At 45.3% G+C, this 24,698-nt stretch overlaps 1 protein-coding gene across 3 annotated transcripts in view; it reads right to left on the bottom strand.

Annotated features, from left to right (window-relative positions):
- Window positions 1-14,354, bottom strand: part of EBAG9 (estrogen receptor binding site associated antigen 9) — a 191,304-nt gene extending 176,950 nt beyond the window's left edge. For 2 of the 3 annotated variants that reach the window (XM_086966127.1, XM_086966128.1), the window contains exon 1: window positions 14,180-14,354. The gene's annotated coding sequence lies outside the window, so the exon portion shown is untranslated. The remainder of the gene's footprint in view (window positions 1-14,179) is intronic. The other variant, XM_086966126.1, reaches the window with a different exon arrangement.
- Window positions 14,355-24,698: the final 10,344 nt, after the last annotated feature.

Genomic DNA, 24,698 nt, shown 5'->3' with positions numbered 1-24,698 from the left:
TTTTTCAAGTCACGGTTTTCAGTAAGTGAGGAGCGAGGCGCGCGCTGGTTTTAGAAGCTCCTAAACCATTAACTCAAGAGTTTAAACTACAAAAGCGTATTTAAATTCTTCAGCTTATGCACGTTCATAAGACAATTATCTGCAATGTTCAGTTAAATTGCGTCTACGAACTTGCATGATTGTTAGCCACTTGGGGTCCTATTTGAGATAGACAGTCCAAGAGGCAGGGGCGTAGTGGGTCTGGATTGTGTTTCGGACTGGTATTTGAGCCCTCTTCCCATGCGTGCAATTACAACTTCTCAGGCCCGTAATGGAAAACAACATGCAAGTAATAATTTGAGAAGACCACTCCAGCATGCAATTCCTGAAGGCCAAGACAGTTTTCGCACACAAATTTCACTCTTCCGCGAGTACACAAAATGTGTCAGCGGAAATAGAAATGTAGTTACCAGGTGCATGACTGCACCCGTTCAAGTTGTGGTCATGTTAGGTGGTAGCTACTACGGATATCTCACTTCCCATGAATCACTATCATCCTATGTCAAGAGAAGCCTTGGATTGGCATATTCAACCTGCACATTTAGGACTACAAAAAAAATGAAAAATCCAGGAAATGAAAAAAAAAAATGTATTAATCAAAAAACTATTTCAACGTGTGTAGAAGCTGCTTCATTTTTTTTTTAACTTTATTTATTATTACCGAGAAAGAAAGCATGGTGGTAGGAGACTGTAAAACATAAGATTAAACAGAAAAATGTACATCGAATAAATGAATATAGCCATCAGTGATTACCATAAAACAGTAAAAAAAAATTAAAAGTAGAGGTTATAGAGTACAATAAGATAATTTTTTTTTTGTTGTTGTTGTTAGAAAGCCATTTCTCAAACGGTGCCCAATTCTTAGAAGCAAACATACGTTTTCTCTTCCCTCTAAACAACTGGACCGATGACTCTAATTTATACCATGCAAGCATCCTTGCTTTCCAATGACCAAAAGTAGGAGGCTCGACACTCAACCATTGTGATGTTATACATAACCTAATCATGGCCATAGAAATGAACAAGAAAGCTTGGGTATAGATCGTTCTCTCAGAAGCCATAGAATATTCATACCCAGTTATGACTAACTCCGCTGAGATCTTAACAGGAGTTTGAATCAGCTGATTAATAAAAACCTTCAATTTCATTTAGAAAAGACCATAGATCAGGACATGCATAAAACATACGGATAGAATCAGCAGAGAACAATTTACATCTAGCACAGGACGTCCCTTTGGCACCTCTGGTGGCTCCCCAATTAGCAAGCTTAGCAGGGGTATGATAAAGATTAAAGATTGACATAACTTTGTGTGTGAAGCATGCCAGAGACTAATACAGACATAGATAATTCTAATGGGTATTTCAAATGTATAGATGAAACTCCAAATTTACCAGCCCACTTACTATTCTGAACAGCTAAATCATCAGGGAGCTGCGAGAGGAGACATCGATAAAGGACACCTAATCTAGACTTTCTCCGTATTAATTCAACAATAGTAATCTTGTCAAACATATTAGAATTTCTAGGAAGGTTCTTATCAAGAAAACTTCTAAGCTGTAAATATTTAAAGAAATGGCTAGACTGCAGGTGAAACTTCTCCTTCAAATAAGAGAATGAGGCCAACTGACCAGACTGAGCCATGTCCCCGATATCCTTCAAACCGATAGCGCTACATTTAATAACCATGCCATCTTGGAATATTGGGGGTAACAGTGTAAAAGCTGCTTAAAGTCTACTTCTGTGATACCCAGTAGTCTTTTTATTTCTCAATATTAGTGGAAGAAGAAGAAGACTTCCACTGCTTTTGCGTTCCACATAAAAACTCAAGTCCAATAGTCTCTGTGTCGTTTAAATTAACTATGTTTGGAAACAAAGTCTATATTTTTTCAATCATATACTTTTTAAACAGCGGAAGGATTGGTATTCCTGGGAGCAAGCTTTCGGCTGCACTTTCAACTGGACATATTTTCTCTTGCTGGAAAACTACATGAAAATAGTTTGTGTTTATTTCCATGATTATATACCGCGAAAGAGGCCTAGTAAGAGTCAGACAGATTTCCATAGAAGGGATATAATATTGGTAATACATAGGTTTGAATATAAAGACATACAAAAAATATTTGACTACACAAGTGAAACGATAAAGTCGTCTTGGGGGCAAGCACACAAGAGACCAAATAATCACACCGTCGTAGAACCTATTTGTACGTGAAATGGCGATTTTATGGGAATTATTTCCATGTTTTATAAATGGATAACACCTTGGCACAGACAGACTAGCTACAAATAAAACAGCAACACAGATCAAACATTTCATGAGATCACTTGCCCATGTTCTCTAGAAGGCAGAGGATTAATTTTTATTTAATGCATAAATGCACTAAGTTATCTTGATGCAGATGCATATCTTTAGCAATATTTAGCTTATTGTTATCTGGCACTTATCAGTAGTGGGATAAGGCAGGCCTCTGCGAGAGTAGGGAGCAACTTCCAAATTTTGAAGAAGGACTGAACCATTAAGTACACTTTTTTTGTGAAAGATAGTTTTTTTTTTTTTAAACACATGCGCAGTCGAGCCCCCGATTCCCCCAAAAGATGCTTCATCACCAAAGGAGCAGTTGCAATGAGGGCATAGATGAAAGAGTACCAACATACCCTCTGTTCCATAAACTGATTCAGATTCTTGGCCCCTATGTATCTGATGTAAAAGAAATGTGATGGCATCCACCTGCCAAACTGATAAGTTTCTATGTGGAGGAGCTATTAAAGTGCTTTCCACAGACCGCCGACAATCTTTAACATTAACAGAAATCTGCAGATTCCACCAAGGACCTTTCAGCAACTTGACAGTACTACCAGATATTTCTTCCTTTTCCTTAATCTCAACCTAGATCCACTACGCCCAGCTAACTACAGAGCTTTCTCTCTTCTCTCAGTTTTGGGGAAGATGCTGGTGTCTTGGTCAACCTCCCGATTACAAGATTGACTGAGGAGACTAACGCCATACCTCCTTTACAATCTGTTTTGTGTGCTGGCTTCAGCACTGTGCCGGCACGTTTAGAAGTGTCGGATTTTATTAAAACTCGATTTGACCTAGGAACGAACTCCATAGTTATTCTGCTTGACCTATCTACAGCTTTCGGTATGGTGTCACATGATATTCTTATACAACAGCTGGGGAAATGCTGGCATGGTGGGCTCCACTTGAGAATGCTTACTGTTAGAGAGGAAGGATTTTAGCCAATCAGTCCACCTTCACTCTTTACCTTGAACTACAGAGAGTTTAATGGTGGAGTCCCGCAGGGGCCAGCCCCCAGCCCCATTCTAATGGTGGAGTGCCGCAGGGTCAGTCCTCAGCCCCATTCTTGGTAACATCTATACAGCCACTCTTGCTTTCATCATATAATCATGGGGGCTTTAATACAGTGACCTATGCTGATAACACTCAGTTGATGTATGCTTTCAATCACCTGGATGACAATATCACAGCCAACTTCCAGGGTTACCTGTTGGAAGTAGCTGAGTGGATGCACAAAAACAGTCTTTGTCTGAACTCAGATAAATCTGAGGTCTTAGGTTTGACCTGACCTGAATGTGACCCACTGAATTGGACCAACCTACTTTACAGACCACCACTTGGACCAACCTACTTTACAGACCATCACTATCAACAAGCATTGGCATAGCCAATAGGTGTCGCCTTTGGGACCTTATAAGCGTTTAGTTATCCAGCACAATATCCTTGGTGCAACAACATAAACTGTGGCATGGCTAAACACTTATAAGGTCCCAAAGGCGAGACCTATTGGCTATGCCAATGATTGTTTAGAATGAGGTGGCGGGATGTGGGGGGGTTTGGATAGTTTGAGGAGGCAGACAGACGGAGAGCGGCAGTGCCATCTGCTCCTGTTGCATAGATTAATAAATCTGTTCCTATGCATTTACCTGATGTCGTCTGGGGACTTTAAGTGACACAACAAGGACCAAATAGGAAATTGGCTCAATTAAAATCATTACTGGCCCCAAAGGATTCTTTACATTGCTAAATTGCAGCACAGTCTCTAAACAAACATTGTCTAGAATCTATAAATACTTTACATAGAGGTGAACGTGCAGGTGCGGACCGGTATTTACTAATTTATTTTTTCTTAAAACGTTTCAGATCAGAGACAGTTTTCTTGCAGGCAATGGCACATCACAATAGAAAACCAAAGAAAATGTATCCATTATAATGTGAACTCAAACCAAATTCATGCATAGCACATTCTTATCAACTTTCTTCCTGTTTTTCTGCCAGAGCCATTGGGAAGGAGGAAGGAAAATGCAACTGGACAGCTGATGTGGATTCTAGAAAAGGACAGCCACCATGCCAGATCTCTCCACACAGCGAGAAAAGGTGCTCAGGTATAGCTTAAGAAAAGATGGTAAAAGTCTGGAAGTATAGTGGCCTAAATGTAGGTCTCGTTAACAGCAGTGGGCAGGCTGTAAAGACCAGAGAGGAAAAAGACAATGTGAAGCGCTGCAAACGTGTCGACTGGCTTGAGGGCGGGCTGTTGTAACCATCTACTATGGAGGGGGGGGTTAGTACAATAGTAGGTAAGATATCTTGAGTTAATGCTTACTGATACCACGTTCTCTGATCTATGGGTGAACAGTTTCTATTTTGGTAATACCAACGTAAGGTATTTGAATGCCTTAATTGGACTCCTTACCAAGTTCTTTGGGGGGTGGGGGGAGAGAATCACAGAGCAGACCAGGAAATGTTTACATCAGCAGAGGGAACAGCTGTATTGTCAAGCGAGAAAACTCAACCTTATGTGTGAGATTATTTAGACTTCACTTTGCCACTTTTCTGAATGGATCACTTTCGGTTTACGTCATTAACATCTGCAATGGGGGCTTGAATAAAGCTATCAGTAATTCTTAAGTTTAAGAGACTACACGTCAGCCACAAACACGTTTGAATATTTTGCCTGCTAGAGACATAGTGCATCAACTTCAAGGTCTTGGCTCTTTCATATAGATCGCTATTGTTCGAAATGTCCAATGTACCCCAACAACATGTTCCCACGATGAAGGCATACAGATATGCAAGTCAAACGACAACATTTTAAAATATTCTGTCAAAGTCTAAAGCTAGCAACCCAACGAAAGACACCTTTAGTGAACAGGTCAGCTGAAGACAACTCAAAGTCTATACACATGTTAAATGCAGAACTGTTTTGAAAGGACTACAGATACGACTACATTACGATGGTGTGTGCGTACGTTCCAGACTTTCAATTTGTCATTGATCAGAAACAACTCTTTGGATGCATCTAGTGGGGTTTATATCATGGAGTAGTTTTATTAATGACTAGTAGGCTTGATTACTGTCGCTTTCTACATTCCATTCTCCACTGGTAATCCATTTATTACCTCAAAAAGCGCGAAACATTTTGGAGACGGGTGGTTCAGAGAAGCTATCGCCATATAAAGCTTAATTAGTTTGCAAATTGTACTTCACAGTGGAATGTACTCTAGGAAAAACCATGTCAGTTGCTAGCAAACATACCTTGTGATCCAACAAGTTATAGCTAGTGAGGGGAGGATCTTAAAGATGTTGTAATTGCACGTTTGTCTACTGAGCCCAGTTAGGAGCAAGTTGCAAGCCATAAGGAGTGGATAATCCAGAGTATGTTGATAGGTTAAAGTTCATTGTAAAGGATGGACTATAGGAGAAATGTTTGGATGCCAACTTGAAGTTGTATTGAAATGAAAAGGAAGAAATAACTAAAGAACATGAAGTCACTGTAAGGAATGACATATTGATACTACCAAACATCTTGAGGCTCTGCTTTATTGCTGTTGCCCATGATGGCCATGTTTGAATGACTAGTACTAAGAAAAACTGCAGAACAGATGATGTTGACATCTTCATGCGAGGGTGCAAAGAGTCAGACAAAATGAGCAAGGTACTTGCCTGTCCTCTCATCCCCATGGGTTTACCTGCGGGGCAGTGGCAGGTGGGCAGAGATATAATAGAATCCATGAATACATGTGTTATGCTGTGGTGATTGTAATACCATGTGGATCAAACTGAAATTTGAGTCACATCATAGAGCAAAGGAGTTCCTGGGTTTCTTAAAGCAAATATTTTCAAGGGAGGGATTTCACAAACAGATTAGCATTGAAAATAGAGCTCAGCAGTTCTCTTATGAGGTTGACACCCTCATAAGGACCAAAAGTTTCAGTCGCACCCCAACTTAGCGGGTAGTTTGAAGGAGAACAAACAATTAGTTGTACAAAGGGTCGTGTCTGTGAGGACTGTGTGACCTCCAGTTTGACCAGCAGAACCCCTTTTGAACTTTTGCTGGGTAGATTGGCTATGACTTAGCTCCATCCCCACTGGTTTTAGGTAGAAGAAACAAGGGTTCAACACGCCATCACAGTAGGAATGATGTGTTATGTGAAACTGCTAAAGACACAAATGGGTGGAACTGCATTATGACAAAATGAAAGTAGTGGCAGATACAATTGTGAGAGAAATATAGAGGCCTGGTTAAGATTTAGTGGTAACTTTCCAAGCACAGAGGTGATAAAATTAACAGTCCATTGCGTGTGGTTGGAATGCTGATTCGGCCTTGATGTTAAAGAATGGACAATGGTGGAATAATTCTCATGCTGTGCATGTGTCAATACAGGCTAATCATCTGCACAAGGGGTGTGTTGTGATAAGTAAGATTCTGCTTGACCACGGTTAGAAATTAGGTCTTTAGTTGGCAGAGGTTTTCACCCTGTCCAAGCAGGGACCGCAATCCAAGTCAAGGTAAGTCAGATACACAAACTAAATTAACCTGTGCTCACCCTCTAGTAGCTATGGCACAGCGCAGTCAGGCTTAACTTAAGAGGCAATATGTAAAGAATGTGTTCAACAATTAAATTACAGTAACAGTGAAAACACCACAAAAGACTCCACATCAGTTTAGAAAAAGAGAGAATATTTATCAGAGTAAAACAAGACCAAAACGCCAAAAATCCAATAAGTGGTACTTGCGATGTGAATTTTTAAAGAATAAACAGCAATATAGCGCTTAGAAGTCAATAGCGCTAAAAAAGTTACTTGAGGTCGCGCTACGCCAGGCCAGGGTAAATGCAAAGTTCAGGCCCACTACAGGACCCACGCAGGGTATGCTGAAAAAGTACCTTGGATGGAGCAAGTGTTTGTTCCAATTCACCCAGTTGCATCGAAGTCAAGCCTTGCAGTCGGGCCTGCATCGTCGTCAAACCCCTTACGATGCAGGAGATGCATCGTCGTCGGGACACACATTGTTGGCCTCCCTGGGATGTCTTCAGATCGGCCCTGCATCTGCTCTGATCGGCGCAGAGGAGACGATACATCCATTTCGGAGCAATGCAGCTGCAGAACCCACTTCGGAGGCCCAGACCTGGAGGGGCACCTCAGGTGAGGAAGGACTACCAAATGGCAGAGTACAGGAGCTGAAGCAGGGTTGAAGGAAGTCTTTGATGGTCCAGAGACTTCAAGAACAGGGGCCAAGGCAGCAAGCCCATGGAGAAACTTGGGTACAAGGATGGAGAGAGTAGGTCCAGTCCTTCTCACTCCCAGGCAAGAGGCAGCACGCCAACACAGCAAAGCAGGTAGCAAAGTAGCAGTCCCTCGTACAGCACAGCAATCAGCAGGTCACCACAGCAAAGTAGTTAGCAAAGTGGCAGCCCCTCCTGCAGCACAGCAGCTCTTCTTCCAGGCAGAATGTCTTTGGTTCCAGCAAAGTTCTGATTTGGTGGTGTCAGGGGTACAGTACTTATACATAGTTGTACCTTTGAAATGGGGAAGACTTCAAAGAGGCCTGCCTTTCTTGCCCTGGCTCCAGACTCACTATAGGGGGAGTATGCACATCTTTGGGTATGGATCTATTCAGGTGCAAGTGTCAGCTCCGGCTTTTCCTCTAAATCGACCTCAGGAGGGCCTATCAGCCTGGTGATGGGCCATCAGGGTGCAAATGTTACACCGCAGCTCCCTTTGTATGACTGTCTAGAGCAGAGGTCTTCAAACTTTTGAAGGTTGAGCCCCCCCAGCTGAATTTTTTTTAAAATGTCGCCCCAACCCTCCGCCCCCCCCCCTCCCCCGCCCGTCACCTGACAGAAATTTCTGGAATCTGGTTCACTACATAATCGACCGCCACCCACATATCCCGGGCCATGTCCGGCAAATAATGTTCAAAACAATGAGTGTTTCCTCCTTCTCCATGAATTCCCTCACTACCACTCACCAGCGCCGGCACACTCCAGGGAGTAGCCGCGCGCTTTATAAATATGTGTTAACATAACATAATGCACCTCATCTCTCTATAGCACCTTTCTGGCAAACATAATTTTTTTTATAGTGATACTCATAGTTTCATCATACTCAGGGGCATATGTACAAGCCCCTATAGGCACCACACCGTCACTTTTTACGACGTTGTCGTATTTACAAGGCGGCGTTAATCCACTTAACTTGGCTTAACGCTGCCTTGTAAATAAGGCCCCCTTTCATGCTATGCTTAGCGTGAAAGGGTGGGCAGTGGGTGTTATGGTGGGTGTTCCACTGCAAAGGGCACTGATTTTAATGTTGCGCCCTATTTACAAGGGCAAAAGTGAGGCAGCGTTAAAATTAAGAACAGGGAAAACCTGGTCTTAAGCTGGCAAAACTAGGAAAAATGCATAATTTCTCCTCATTTTTGCTTCATTCATGTGTGCTGCCTTGTGCAGCACACATGGAAAAAGCAAAATGCCTTGTATTAGTAATGTTTAAAAAGAAAAATCAATTTTGTGATTTCTGTGTGTGCTGCATTAAGCAGCACACATGGAAGTGTGACAAATTCATTTAAAGATTGTTTATGTACAGGAAGGTCCCCCTCCTGTACATAAACAATATTTTCCCTGCACCCAGATACCCTTGCACTATGGTGCAATGGTGTCTGCGTTGGCGCTACACTGCTAAGTGTAGCGCCAGCGCAGGAGAAACGCAAGACTGCACCATATTGTTGTAAATATGGTGCAGCCTTCTGTTTCTGAAGTGGCGGAGAGAGGCCTTTAACCCATGACTGCTAACGCCTCACTCTGCAACTTCCTTGAACATATGCCCCTCAGTTCTTTGATCTGTATGGTACATCCTTCTTTGTAGCAGGCGCATTAACCCTCTGTGCTGTGAGGGTGGCAGGAGTGCTCATGTGAGTGCACAGTGAGGTATGCGACAGTGTGAGAGTAGGATAAGTGGAGTGACTGCAGGGTGAGTGAGGTGTCCATATGAATTTGGGTGTGCATGTTAGTGCAGAGTGGGACTAATGAATGCATGGTTAGTGATGGGCTTGTTTAAGTGATATTGCAGATTGAGCAGTGAGGGGGACAGGTGAGTGAAGTGTCACATGAGTTCAGGGTTGGTAGTCTGCTTGTGTGGCTGCAGGTTGAGGTACAGGGAAAACCGCGTAAGTGCATTGTGAGAGCAAAGTGATCACTGAGTACAGGGTGAATGGTGTGAGTGCATGGGGTCAGTGTGAGGGAATTGTGATCGCTGTGAGTGCAGGGTGAGCATGAAAGTGAAGGGCGAGAATGAGGAGCAAGTTATCTGAATGCAGGGTGCATTCCCAGACACTTGCAGTAACTCAGCACGCTATTGAAGGCAGCGCAGGGTTTCAGATATGTTAAACTATTGCTATTGCAATTATGGCATTAACCAGGTATCAAGGGTGGAGGAAATAAATACTGGGCAGATCTTGCAACAAACTTCCAGTTTTATGATTAGGGTTGCCAGCTCATTATTTTGATGTCCCCGTTAGTACAAAAATAGGCAGTCACCTAAAGCTCTATTTTCAGCACTTATCTGTGAATACTCTGAACAGCTAATATAAATAGAAAGCACTTTAAATTGTGTTTTAGGGCTGCTTGAATGATATGGCGGATAATAGAAGGGAATAAAGACAGAAAAGTCACATCATAAATGAATACATACTTCTTTATAACCCATATTTAGTGTCAAGAGACGCAATTTGCAGGCTGTTTAAACACCTGACTGGGATTTGTCTTTTGGCAATTTAAAACCCTTTTAGCCCTGTGATCATTGTGCTCCTGCAGGTGTAATTTAAAAAGCAACAGTGTCGCCTTTCTGGGAAGAGCTGTCTCTCCCTGGACGGGGTTAAATTCCGAGAGCTGAAATGCTTCAGCTGCAGTGGGAGGCAGGAAGCCTCCTCTGCTAAAACTGAAAGCAAGTAACAGACATTCATTTCATCTGCAGGGTGAGGCAAGGAGTCTCCTCTGCTATGAAATCATAGCTTTCAGTTTTAGCAAAGGGGGCTCCTTGCCTCCCACTGCAGCTAAAGCATTTCAGCTGTAGGAATTGACTAGGATAGCCCACACCCCAAACCCTGTGTGTGGCAGCCTGATGAGACAGCTTCCCGGCGCGCACACAGCCCACCTGAGTATTTCACAGGTCTTTAAAAGACCTTTTTCTTGTTAATGAGGATTTGATGGTTTTCACCCCTTCTTAGGGCCCCTGCAGCTCCACTCTGCCGTTTGTTTGAAGAATCAGTAGAGGACAAAGGTGAGATTTTAGGGTAGAGTATGCGCCCCCCCTGAGACGGTGTCGCACCCCACAGATTGAAGAACTCTGGTCTAGAGAGAATTCACAAATCTCCACCCAACCCAGATGTGTATTCAGAGACAGGCAGAGGGGCACAGAACGGTTCAAGTAAGAAAATGCAAACCTTCTAAAAATGGTATTATCAGACTTGCAATTAAAAAGCAGACCTCAGTTGTGATTTTAAACTGGAGTCCAGAGACACCAAACTCCATTTCTCTATTTTTTCCCAATTGGAAATGACACTTAAAAGATTTTTTTAAGGAAATCCCAATGTTATCCTATAGGAGGGATAGACCTTGTAGTACTGAAAAAAGAATTTAGCAGTTTTTCACTACCAGGACGTGGAAAACTCAAAAGTACATGTCCTACATTTTGAATACACTTCCCTCTGCTCATAGGGCTGCCTGGGGCCTATCTTAGCAGGTCTCAAAAAATCCCCAAAATGGTACTAGTCCTGCAGGTGCAGTACCTTGAAAAATCTCCTCGACCGAACTGCAACCTACTTGACCTCCGTCTCTGAAAGCGGAGCAAATGTGACAAGATAACAAGATTTAAAGGCATCTTTATTGCTCATTCACTTTGAGAGCAATAAAAATGCTTTTATATCTTGTTATCTTGTCGTAATTTACTCAGTTTTCAGAAACAGAGGCCAAAATTAGTTTGTCTTCCTACTCGCCAGAAAGGGCGAGTAGGACCTAAAAACAGCTTGCGCTCATTAAATTTAGCTCGCAAATGCAAGTGGTCAAGTGGATTTTTCGAGCCCTGCTTAGAATTGACATATATGTAATAAAAATGGTAGGTCTTGGCCTAGCAGGTAGGTTAACTTGTCAGGTTGAATGGCAGTTTAAACTAAACACACAGTTTATGCAGTGGCAGGCCTAAGCCAATTTTAAAGGACACTGAAGTGGGTGGCACAATCTGTGTTGCGTGCCCACCAGTAAAATTTAATTTACAGGCATTGGGCAGATATAGTGCACTTTTACTAGGGACATATAGGTGAACTAAATATGCCAATTGGGGGTAAGAATGTTATGTTACCATATTTTGAGTACAGAGCCTATGCACTTAAGCACTGATTAGCAGAGGGTAAAGTGTCCAGAATCGTAAAGCCAGTAAAACAGGGCGTCAGAGGGCAAAAGTCAAGTGAAACCACACCAAGGATCCCAGGTCTAAAAACCATAATAAAAGTTTTGATACACCTGTGTCGAGCAGTGCCACACTCCTTTTCTGAATGAAAGTACGACTATGAGTGCACACTCTGCTGAAGCCCATCTAGTTGCTCGGAGCCAGGTGTGCTATTAATTTTAGCCGAGGCAGAATGAAAGGTCTTAATGCTCATAATCCCAGCTTGCCAGCTAAATTCAGTGACTATTTGATGGACTAAATTTTCCAAGAAGGAGAAAGATTAAATATTCTGCAATAATACTTTGCCACACTATTGATGTTAACGTGCCATTGTTCCCTTTCTTCCCTTCTGTTATCTGTGCGTGTGCTCCCTCATGTGATGTTCTGAAATGTTGAGGTAGAACGATCCAGATCTGGAGCGTGGCAGGATAGTTAGGGGAGTTAACTTTTCCCATACTTGTACTGTAGGTAAATATAGACGTTGTGCTCTTCACCTCTGGGTCTTTGTCGTTAAGACATTATCACTTGTGCATATGCCCTCTCCACCACGTTAGCCTTCATTACAAGCTGGGTGTTAAATTTGATCTCCCTGCAAATAGAAGTTTGCTTACAGGTCAGAATCGCAAGTAGTGTGAAAATTCAGTGCAAACATTTACTGCAAATGCATTGAAATGGAATGCGATCTAACAGACTGTATTATATATTAAGTAAGTAATGTGATGGTCTACAGATCTCGTTTTGTCATAAGCTTACCTCTGGCGAGGATTGTATGTCACTGTTTGGTCATTGAATAATGGATTAACTAGCTTATGCTTGGTCGTGTTGATTCAACAGACTTTATTATGCATGCTAGAGATTGGGTGAATAATTCATCGTCATTAATTCTTGATTTTTTTATGTTTAAAGATTTAACTATTTTATGTACTTTTATGGCGTAGCGCATTGGGTTTGGGTTTTTTTAGCGCAAGAATGAATTTCATGCTAAAATATACAGTAACATTACAGATTTGCATTTTGCATAATTATTAAAATTTTACCAAACATTTCACATAATTTAATTATGCAAAAGCAAATTCTGCATACCTACTCCAAGAGATGCAGAATTCGGTGTGTGCCTTATTTCTAAATTGAAAATTCAGAATAGGAGGCATTAACCAAATATGATAAATACTTCAGCCTCGGTTAATGATATTTACCAGATGCAACAAATACCCACCCTCTTCCTCACAACTTGCAATGATTATGATGCACATATGGTACTGCTGTTGAATACAAATGTGGAGTAGGAGTGCCCAAGCCACTCATGGCTCAAGCCAGAGGCCTGACTTGGAACAAGTCGAGAACTTCTTGGACCCTGGAGTGACTTCTGCCTGCCACCATGCTCTAACCTCAAGAGCCAAGGGATACTAAAAAGCATTCACCTTTGGAGTTAAAAAGGGGGAAGAAATTGTGGACATATAGTGGCTGGATTTCGTAATATGAACAAGAGGAAATCTAGGATCAAATCAGGCTTCCTCATTTCAATAAATTGTGTAATCGTTGATCAGATATTATATTTCAGTGCATGATCTTTTCCTGAACAGCACCTTGAAATACGAGTTCAGGATATGCACTGTACAAAAATCTCGTCATTGATTTAATAGGTTATAAAGTTGCTCCACGTATGTTAAGAATGTAGGTCACATGTAGGGTGCACATGAAAACTGATTTGCCTCTTTGTCCACAAATGGCATATTGCAATTGGCACAGGAATGAGCCTAAGTTCAAGTTTCAAAACTATCAGTAAATAAATGCCTCTCAATGCAATGATACAAATCTGTACCGAGGTGAAACGCTTCTGCATTTTAAAGAAATAGAAGATTTCGAAATTTGAAATAACATTTTTACATGCAGTTTGCTGCATGATTTTCATGCCAACTTCTTTCAGGACTCGGTTTGGCCGCAGGCCCATAAAGCCCATCCAAAGCCTTGGCTCGGCTCTTCCTCGCCCACCTCTGGCTGAGCTGTTCACTGTTTCCAACCATCCTTCCTAAAGGTCGAGGAGATAATTAAATGGAACCACATGGTAAACAAAGAATAAGGAACGTGATCCCTAGACGTGTATGCTAATGGACCAAACTGCAAACTAAGCATTTTAACGCTGGAGGATACGTTAAATCGGTAAAGTAGGTCTGCTAAAATTAACAAATGACAACATTAAAGGCGGAGTTTAAAATAAAAGCCTAATGTAAAAGGTAGAGCCAGCGGCCCAAATATAAGCAATATGGCCGGTAAGTGATCCCACTGCAATAGGAGGGATCCGTGGCACCAATATGGGGAGGTGTGCACACGCTGCACAGGACGAGGTTACACAATAGATTATCTAGCAGCCCAGTACATTCCGGGCATGTCCTCACCTCACTTTTTTCCCGCTGCTCCCTTTCCGGGCCCCAGCAGCCTCCTATCCTAGGGCGCCGCTGCAGCCGCCGCTCGGGGAAGCCATCGCAGTCAACAGTTGTACTAACAGCGCAGGCCCGGACCGGGAACACCCGGAAGTACAAGAGGCAGAGCGGAGTGAATGCCACCGCCATCATGGAACGGAGTCCTTTTCGTTCATAATTAGAAGCGCGGCGGAAAGCAAACCACTTGAGCGTTTAAAGCCGCCATGTGAGAATGTTATTTCAAAGTTATTTGTATATTTTCCTCCTCTCGAGTCTCTCTGGGAAACGCTGGCGCTTCAGAATTGAGCGACTTTGCCAGTGGCAGCTGTAACTGTCCATTCGTGGAGCAGTGGTTGGTAGGGACAGAGTAAAACAGCAGCTGAGCTAACAAGTATTGGCAAAGCCTAACCGGTCTCGTCTTTCCACAAATACCATCATTTTAGAAGAGGGAAGTGGGAGATTTAAAAAAAATATCTGGAGAATGTATTTCCCCCCATTGGTTTCTATTGAAGGAGAGTTAATTTGATGAGAGAGAGAGACAAAGTAAACAATTGTTTGGCTTCAAAAATCAGGAATTTCTTTTCTGATTTGGGTCTATTGCAGCCAAGTTAGTACCACTCATCAGCATAGCTGCCAAGGTTTCAGATTGCTATGTGTGACATTTTTATAATGTCATTGTAATTATGAGTGACATTCAACGACTATGAGTGACACTTTCTTCCGAACAAAATCAAGCAATGAATACGAGGGAAACATATAAATATTAAGTAGTTATACCCATTAGAGCACCAAGAAATTCTAAGGAGTTAATAAAAGCACCAGAAATGGAAGGGCACACACATAGCTAGGGATAGCAATTGGGCCACAAAGTGTAATTTTTTTCAAAAAGACATTGAGCAAATTAATAAAAATCAATTCGCTGATTAAAGTACGGCGCCACCAGCTATTATTAACCTGTGGTTGAGAGTAAGTTGCATGACTATTCTAAGCACATAACATTACAGTACAATGAGGCATGATTTTTTAAAAATATTTATTTTTATTAAAACAAGGCATAAAATCACTGGTGCACAGTACAGAAGCGGATCGGTCCCATACAGCAATACTTAATACATAAGATATTAAAGAGGGGTGAGGGGAATCGGGAAAACAGAAGAATTGTACATAAGAGGGTTATGGGGAGGTTGGAATATCGAAAACAACATCAGCTGGTGGTACACATATCCCCTCTAGAGCGGTTCCATGGTCCCCAAACAGTTGTCCATTTTCGGGGGCGACACCTCGCTAGGTACACAGTCTTTTCTCGGAACATGCACCAATCCATTGACTCTTTCCACCCCTTTAGTGTAGGTGGCCTCTCAGATCCCAACAGCTGAGCAGTATCACGTTTGGCTACCATATTACCTAAAGTAACCCATTGAATCTGTGCCGTGTTTAGATCTGTAGGCTCCCAGATATTCAGGAGACATCCTCTACCCTCTGGTGGAACGGCCACCCCCAGCACTTCCTGCATGACAGTGTGTATCACGCCCCAGTAATCCACCATATAGCGACATCCCCAAAGAATATGAAGGAACATCCCCAATTGACCACAACCTCGTTTACACAGACCTTCCTCGGTTAATCCCATCCGCATCAGAGATGGGCCTGTAACATATATTCTGTGTACATTTTTTAACTAGACGAGTCTTAGCGGTGCTGGAATAGCGACTTCTTTCGGGGAGGACACCGCCGACTGCCAGTCCTCATCATCTAGTTCGATACCATCTCTCGTCCATTTTTCCCTCAAATCAACTAACAGGTCTACTCGATTATTTATACATTTTTTATAAATTAGGGAGATAGTGCTATCAGGTAAGTGCCCATCTAGTATTCTGTCCTCCAGTGGCGAGGCCTCCGGTATCTCTTCCTCCCCTGGAAGTACCGATTTTAATGCATGACTCACTTGTGCCTATCGGGAAATATTCCGTTCTGTTCTGTTCGAATTCAGTCTGTAACTCCCCAAAGGATTTATTCCTTCCCTTTACCCAGATATCTCCGATCTTGGTGATCCCTATCAAGGTCCCACTTATCAAAACCCTTGGTGTTCCAGAGCTTGCCCAATTTGTCTGATCCAAACAGTGGGGTGGCTAGGGTAAGTAGGTCTCTCCAACCCAACGAACTAGTGGCATCATGCCATATTCGTACCGCCACTCTAGTTGGCCCCGTCAAACTTTTCACAACATATCTGGTATATAGAGCTCTATTATAATCCCCACCAGGGCGCAACCATTTATCCATGGCAAATCCCGGATCTGTCACAAGCCCATAAGTACCAAGGTTTATGGCTCCCAATTGTGAAGCCCAATAGTATCTCTTAATGTCAGGGAGGGCTATACCTCCATCATACCATGGGAGCGTTACTATGGATAGCGCTATACGGGGTCTACCATCCCACAGTAAGCTACGCTGCACCCCTTCCACCTCCTGAAAATAGCTAGCCGGTACCACATCCAAAGTAGTTTGAAGGGCGTAGAGAAAGCGGGGCAAGGACATCATTTTGAAAAGGGCCGCCCGACTCAGTAGAGAAAGCGGAAGCTTCTTCCAACCGGCCACGTCACTCCGCAACCTAAGCAGAGGGTGGAGGAGATTTTTCTCATATCTAACTTTGGGGTCCACTGAGATATAGATCCCAAGATATTTAATCCCTTCCGCAGAGATCTGTATTGGGCAATTTCGCGGGGGGGGGGCGGGGACGTCACCACACAATACAAACAGATGGGATTTCGTCCAATTAATAATGAGGCCCGAGTTTCTACCATAGGAGTCCGAAACATCACAAACTACCATAAAGGATTTTCTGGGTGGGGTCAAATAAAGTAAAATATCATCTGCGTACAAAGAGATGCGGTCCTCGAATTGTGGGGACCATCTAATACCCCGAATAGAGGGCTCCCAACGGATCCAAGCCGCCAGCGGTTCAAGAGCCAGCGAAAACAAAAGAGGAGACAGCAAGCAGCCCTGCCGAGTGCCCCGCCCGAGGCAAAATGTCGCAGAGACTCGATTATTAACTACAACCTGGGCTAGAGGCTCAGTATTCAACAAACGCACCCAGTTGATGAATTCAGGACCAAAACCAAACTTTGACAAGACAGCCCATAATATGGCCATTCTACAGTATCAAAGGCCATTGTTGCATCTATTGACGCAACTATGGCCGGTTCCTTTAGTGTTTGTGCCCTGGCTAAAACTCCGTGTAACCGGCGTAGATTTAAAGCCGTGTTTCGATGCGGGATAAATCCAGATTGATCGGGGTGTATTAGTGCACTAACGACCTTGATAAGTCTATTAGATAACAATTTGGACAATAGCTTAGGTTCCGAGGTTCAACAACGAGATCGGCCCATATGAAGCGTAGCTGGTTTTTGGCATCCACTCCTTATATATCACCACAATAGAAGCTACTCTATGGTCATATCAGGGGCGTAACACAGGCCCCTGCAGCCCACGTGGTGCGGGGGGGCCCGAAGCTCCAGGGGGGGCCCCTCGGCGCTGCACTCTGTCCGGAGAGCTCCTAATTGAGCCCGGAGGGGGCCCCTCTACATACCTTGCAGGGAGGTCCCCTCAATTTTCGTTACGCCAGTGGGTCATATGGCAATAAGCCGCACTCTCGAGCTTCCAAAAACATATCCCTAATGTAAGGGGCAACCCTGTCTGGTCGGAACTTGTATAGTCTAATAGGGAGCCCGTTCAGGCCCAATGCTTTGCCTGAATTCAAAGAGCGAACCGCCAGGGCCACCTCATCCGCAGTGAGCTGACTATCCATAAATTCGCGATCCTCTTTAGAGAGGCACAGGAGTTGACAATAGGCAAGAATCTTCCTCAGGTCGCTCTGATACAGAAGTATACACCGTCTGAAAATAGTTTGCAAAACCGTCTACAATTCCCTGGGGATCTGTTATGCATGTTTCTTCCGCTGTCTCAATTTCAGGAACCACACGATCTGCCCTATCTTTCTTATCTAGCCAAGCAATCAGCTTCCCTGCTTTGTCCTGGACATCATACAACCTACCCTGCTGCTCCCTACTCAGAGCTCTGGCGCTATCAGTGACCAACGTTCTATACTCGAGCTGCTTGAGGTTAAGGACATGTAATGTGGCGCGGGTCACTTCCTGCTCCAGTTCAGCTTCTATACCTGCTATTTCAGATTCCACTCTCACAACCTCTTCATTCCTCTGTTTTTTAACTCCTGATATAAGCAACCAGGCTTGGCCCCGTACAACTGTCTTAAAAGCCTCCCATAGCGAGACTGATGATGACACTGAACCCTCGTTCTCCCGAAAATAATGCTCCATCGTCTTCAACAGGTCCCCACGGATTTTGGGATTACGCAAATACCAGGGGTTAATTGGGGCGACTCTACCTCTCGACCCGGGGGTAATCTTAATTTCAAGCCAGACTGGTGAATGATCCGATATACCCCTAGCCATGTGTTTTACTTCTGCAACATATGTCGCCTAGGCCGCTGGTACCAGACAATAATCAATTCGGGAAAGACTACCATGCGCAACAGAATGTAAGGTATACTGCCTCTGATCAGGGTGAAACAATCTCCAAGCGTCAATCAGGCCCAACACATCTAAGAAATCGGGCAACCATCTTTGCACCCGTCCTACGTCTCGGGCGGATGTCTGTCCATGGCGCCTGAGACAATGGTGTTGAAATCTCCCAGAATCATCAATCCCCTCGGGAGGTCCAGAAGAACCTTCCCAATTTCAGAAAAAGTAGTTGTTTGAAGACCTGGGGGGACATATATCGAGACCAAGGAAAGAGTGTTTCCCTCCCATCGCCCTGATACTGCTATGTATCTTCCCCTATCATCTTCCGTAATCGAATCTACTACAACCGGGAGTGACTTTGTAAGCAAGATCCCCACTCCCCTGGAACCGGAAGTGAATCCCGCATGAGATATCAGACGATATCCCTTTCTATGCATCGCCTTACACGCATTTCCTACAAGGTGCATTTCCTGGAGTAGGACCACATCAGGGTTGTGTCGTTTGAGGAACTGCAGAACCACACTTCTTTTAATTTTATCCCCTAACCCATTCACATTCCAACTCAACACCCTCAACCCCCTATCCCCCATCCTGAAACATGAAGTGGATCCAACCCTTCTCCGATCCCTGCACCATAGAGAAGCAAATATTCAACACCAAACCTTGATACACAATGCCTTGAGCAAACACAAAAAGCACACATACAAAACAACAAAGAAACTCCCCCCTACCCTCCACCAAACTTCCCTTGTCCTCACCCCCCACCCTGCACCCCTGCTTACGACTATTGCGCTTCCCCAACTTGCAGTGTGCCTGTCGCCCCATCATCTAAACTAAACTACCAAAAAGTAAATCTGAGGAGGAGAAAGACCCGCCGATGTCCCGTTAACCCCCCGACATTATTATAACAAACATAGTATCGGAAACATTATATCAATAGTCCGTTCCCTGGCCGGCCCTGGATCACATGATAACAGTACTTATTCTTGCGAACCCTCTTCATCTTCTCTACTTTTTCTCCGGGGTTCCTCCTAAGCGGCTAAGGTGTCCAACCAATCCAAGGCAATTTCCGGCTTATCGAAGAAGTAGACCCGTTCGTCAAGTTCGACTCTCAGCTTTGCCGGGGATAGCATAGCTTACTTAAGTTCCTTGTCACAAAGCTTTCATTTGACACCCATAAAGTTCATTCTCTGCTTCTGGACTTTCTGTGTGAAGTCTGGGGAAAAAATGATGGATGAGTTTTCATACTTCAGGGGGCCCTCAGATCTGGATGCCTGCAGGATAGTGTCTCTGTTCCTAAAATTGAATATCCTCGCAATCAATGGCCAGGGAGGGGCTCCGACTCGCGGCCGACCTCCGGGAATTCTGTGTGCTCTTTCCGCAGTGAAAAAATTACCCAGGCCTTTGGGCTTAAGATGGTTAGTTACGATATCTTCAACGAAGAGATCAGTCCCTCCGCCTTTTCCGGCACGCCAATAAGGCGTATATTGTTTCTTCTGGCCCGTCCTTCAAAGTCATCCAGTTGACGAGTGACAAGTTCATTCGAGGCCCTCAGATTGCGAACTTCCAACTGTAATTGCGTCACATCATCAGTGAGGCTGGCCATCTTGATGTCCAGGGATTTCACCTTCTCACTCGTTTTCGTGAGATCCGCCCGGATCAAGTTAACCTCAATAGATACTGTGTCCAGTTTATGAACCAAAGTCTCCATCTTCTGACCGAGGAGGATGTCCCCCCATCAATGGCGGCCATAACATCCTGTAGCGTAGGCTCTGCCGTCAAGGCTGAGGTCTCTCTTGCCCCGGCTTGGGATTTCCCCATTCCACTTGGCGACCCTTTGGATTGCGCATATCGATCCATGTTGTTGGACTGGGTATATCTCGTCCCTCTAGCGTTCTTCGATTGCCGTTTGTCCCCCTCTGGTTTGGCCGCCATTTTGGGAGAGTCCAAAGAGACAGCCACCAGTTTCCCCTTGTGGGGTGGCGTCACTGTAAGATCGATATAGTTAGGCGAACGTAAAGATCTTCACTATCGATCCTGTTGATTATTCTGCTTACTGTCCACAGTAGCGCTGTGCCCGATAATCGGCAGGTACACAGACCCCAGCACCGTCACTGGCCCGGTGCATAGATAAAGTAATTGATTGCGATGATCCGGGTTTTTAGACTGTTGCATAACCCGGTAGGGGTACCAAGAGCGTCCCAGCCATCACAGGAATGAAAGCAAGTCCCGACTTGGGGCAGGACCCGCCACTTCCGGTCTTCAGTGCCGTTGTTATTGCACTACTGCACGGGCACAATGCCAACCCCAGTTCTGGGCTTCCAGCTCATGCAGGGCACAAACTTTCCAACTCTCCAACTTCGGATCCCGGGGCTCGATCGGGATACGGTTTGCAGCGTCTGATACTTCTTCGATTCCGCAACAAGAATCACAGTATAGTAAACAGAATAAATGACAGGATATATCCGGGGGGCAACAGGGGTCTCGGGAGCCCTAAGCTCATGCGGCCATCTTGGACGCGCGTGAAGCTCCTCCCAATGAGGCATGATTGGGAAGGGGATTAGGACAAGTCTCAGTAGAAGAGGCTGACTGAGGTACACAAAGCCTACCCATGTAGGCTGTATTATTTAAAAAAGGCATTTTCTGAGACACTGACTAGCAGTAGTAATTCTAAAGCTCAGGGTCCAGTAAGTTGCCCCGCGCTATGACCTATGAGTAATTGTACGAATGTGTGTCATACAGCAGGCTGTAAGACTAGTCTAAAAAAACATATATGGCACATAATTGTTTACTTTAAGATATTCCAGCTATTTGGCAGAAACATGTTAAACCGCCACTTGCCCGGGCCAGTAACCCGCGCTACCGGGCAGAATGGCATCATTAGAGCACTCCCAGGGAGCTCCTATGCCCGAACCTGCAGTGGTGTCTGCTGCTTTGCTAGAGAACATGCTTGTGTCCTCAAACTACTTACTTCTGCACACTGGATACCGCGCCCTCCTAGCTGTCCTGCCTGCAGCTTCCTAGGACTCACACAGTTTGTGGGGCTCTTTGTGAACTTGCCTTGCCACCTTGCACCAACCCCTGGCTAGACTCGTAGACCTGGCCTGGTTGTACTGTAGGGATGCTCTTCATCTCTCCCATGGAAGCACCAAAATTAAATATGCATGCTATGATCCCCAGCCAGAACCCCTCTTCGCACCCGGCTGGGAATAACCCCTGCAATCATGCTCTACGTCGCTCCCCACTCCTGGCTGTGCACCACTGAATGCAGCCGGTGCCTGTCCTGGGGAGCCATGGCACCCGACTGCAGCTGTCCCAAGTTGTTTGGCCTCATGGAAGCTATAATGAATGCACCAGCGCTTGCTGCAGCAGTATTAGAATAAATACGTTGCACTCCTAAAATTAAATTAATTTAAGTGTTAGTGACTGACAAATTATAGTGAGTTCACTTACAGTGTGCACAGTTCGTCTTCGCACTCTTCTCTTCCCAGGCTAAGGTAACGTGACTCTGCACCGATGACGACAGGCCCTCAGCCTCTCACGCGCTTAACTGCATCATGTTGCCTCGTATTGGCCGGCCCGAGCTGCAGGCAGGCGGCATGACTCCTGAGCCTGCCTTCCCCACATGGCGGGCGGCCCGGCTGGGCTGCAGGGCAGGTCAGTCTGAGTAACTGGTGCGAACAGCAGCGTGCTGCGGCCCAGGGCAGAGCAGCACCATGATTTCCCCCGGTCACCCACGAACAAGTGCGTAACACTCAGCAGATGGGCCAGTCCGCAGCAGAGGGAGCCCTCACCATTTAATAGTCTCCCGGCTGCACTTTCTGGAAGCAGGACGTGACGTGACATCCTCTTGTAACGCTACACTGAACGCTGGGCTTGCTATGGCGCCACACAGTTTGTCTAGCCCCGCTGCACACCCCACAGGAATAAAAAAAAACTATGTAGCAGCACTGGCTGTCACCCTCGGAGGCTGAGCCTGAGTTACTAGGAGGACTCCCAAGCCTCCAGGAGCAGCCCATGCAAGCACTGATGCGCGCCGCCAGTTGCAACACACTGTTTACAGCGCGCTTTCTGTGACAGCTCTCATGTGCATTATGCGTGACAATGCATTTCAGTGCGGTGATGCGGAGCACCACACTGAAATGCGTTAGTGTCACGTCTGACGCGTGATACTTGGCAGGATTGCATCAGGGTTCAGACAAAACATTTTAGTGCTGGTGTCTGCTTCACCACACTGAAACAGGATTAGTCATGCAACATAGCACGCCAAGAACAACTACGTGGCTTGCTATAATCGCACTGTGCTTCCAATAGGAGGGTATTACTAATACTGTCCTTTTGCAGGCCTGCCAGGTGTCACGCATCAGGCGTGACGCTATCGCATTTCAGTGTGGTAATCCGCATTACCGCACTGAAATGTATTGTCACACATATGCGTAGTGTCTCAGCAGGTGTCTGACTCAGACTGGGAAGTGCTACCTACCACGGTAGTAGAAACTGTGTTCCATTAGGTAAAGCAGCATACAGTTAACAAATTGTGAGTAATCTGACCTCCGCCAGCTGCACACTACTGAAGCATTGCAAACAAATGTATCAGTTGTTAGTCTAAATTGGCCCCCAGCACCCCGGCCTGGGAGCTGGCTGCATGCTTCAACCTAGTCTCACTCGCAGCCTGGCCTCTGCGCAGCCACACATGACTTGGCTGTCAAAACAAACGGGTCGCCAAACGGACAGGGACCAGGTAAGTGTACATTCTGGGCAGAGCTGGGTGCTGATTAAAAGCGAAGGGCATCTGTTATAGTGTGAGGCCGTTTACCAGCTGCTCATGTGATCGCAACAACTCTTTTCTACAGGACACATTAGAGTTTATTGGGTCAGGGTAGCGGTAGCTCTCTGATTGTTTCTTGGGCCGTGCACTCCTCGTTCAGACTAAGTGATATCGCGTTATGACCCTTTCTGTAACTCTGGAGTGAGCAGCCATGCCTGTGGGTAGCATCACTCCTACTGTATGCCACTCTACCAGTCTGCTGATGGTTATCTTGACGTTGTGCATGGGATGAGGTGAGCTGCTGTATTTATTTCAGTTTAATAATCTATCTAGCTTAATCAGGCTCCACACTACTGCAGGCGTGGAGAGGCAGCATGAAACTAGGACGGTTTCTTGTCACAAGTGGAGTTTGCCAGGTATATGTTCCGGGGGGTTGGTGTCTTCTACTGGAGCGATCGGGGGAGGGGGTGATGGCCATTCGGGTTCTTCTGGTAGGGGGATGGTACGGGCGGCCATGGACCGGGTGGTTACACACGCCCAGTCCGGGAGGCCCAACATCCCCAGGTGTTCTCTTCTTTCTACGGCGGCCCACGGGGAACTCCCAAGATCATTTCCCAGGAGACAGTCCACGGGGGCGTCATCTCGGACCGTCACCTTCAACATGCCGGATACTCCTCCCCATTCGAAGGGGACGCAGGCCATCCGACATAGACTCTCCGAATTGTCGGCTGAACGGACGGGGCAGAGAATGTTCGGCAGGATCTGCTCTGGGGTCACCAGGTGACAGCGGACGGCCGTCACACTGGCCCCTGTTTCACGTAGGGCTTCGGCCCTGCGCCCATTAATGTTCACCCATTGACCGTATTTTCTGGTGTTGGCGGGTAGGGGAGCCCGCGGTACCATGTCTCTTCCCCCTAGGCACGCTAGAACCATGGCGGCCGGTTCCCACTCTTGTTGTTCTTGTTCGCACTCCTCCTGTTCTTCGGAGATTTGTTCTCCCCCCAGGGCGGCGGCAGCTACCTGGCGGGGTCTCGTACTCTGGTTCTGTGGACAGTTCGGGTCATTGGCGTAGTGGCCGACTCGCTGGCATCGGTGACATGTGACATTAGCTCGGAACCCCGGGCGCACCGGGGAGTTGCCCCGGTTGGCCGGGGGCGGGGTGCTTGCAGCGGAAGCGGCCGGGACGGTG

Source organism: Lissotriton vulgaris, chromosome 4_1 (genome assembly GCF_964263255.1).
Source record: "Lissotriton vulgaris chromosome 4_1, aLisVul1.2, whole genome shotgun sequence".
In the NCBI taxonomy this organism is placed as follows: domain Eukaryota; kingdom Metazoa; phylum Chordata; class Amphibia; order Caudata; family Salamandridae; genus Lissotriton; species Lissotriton vulgaris.
This window is presented reverse-complemented; position numbering and strand designations above follow the sequence as displayed.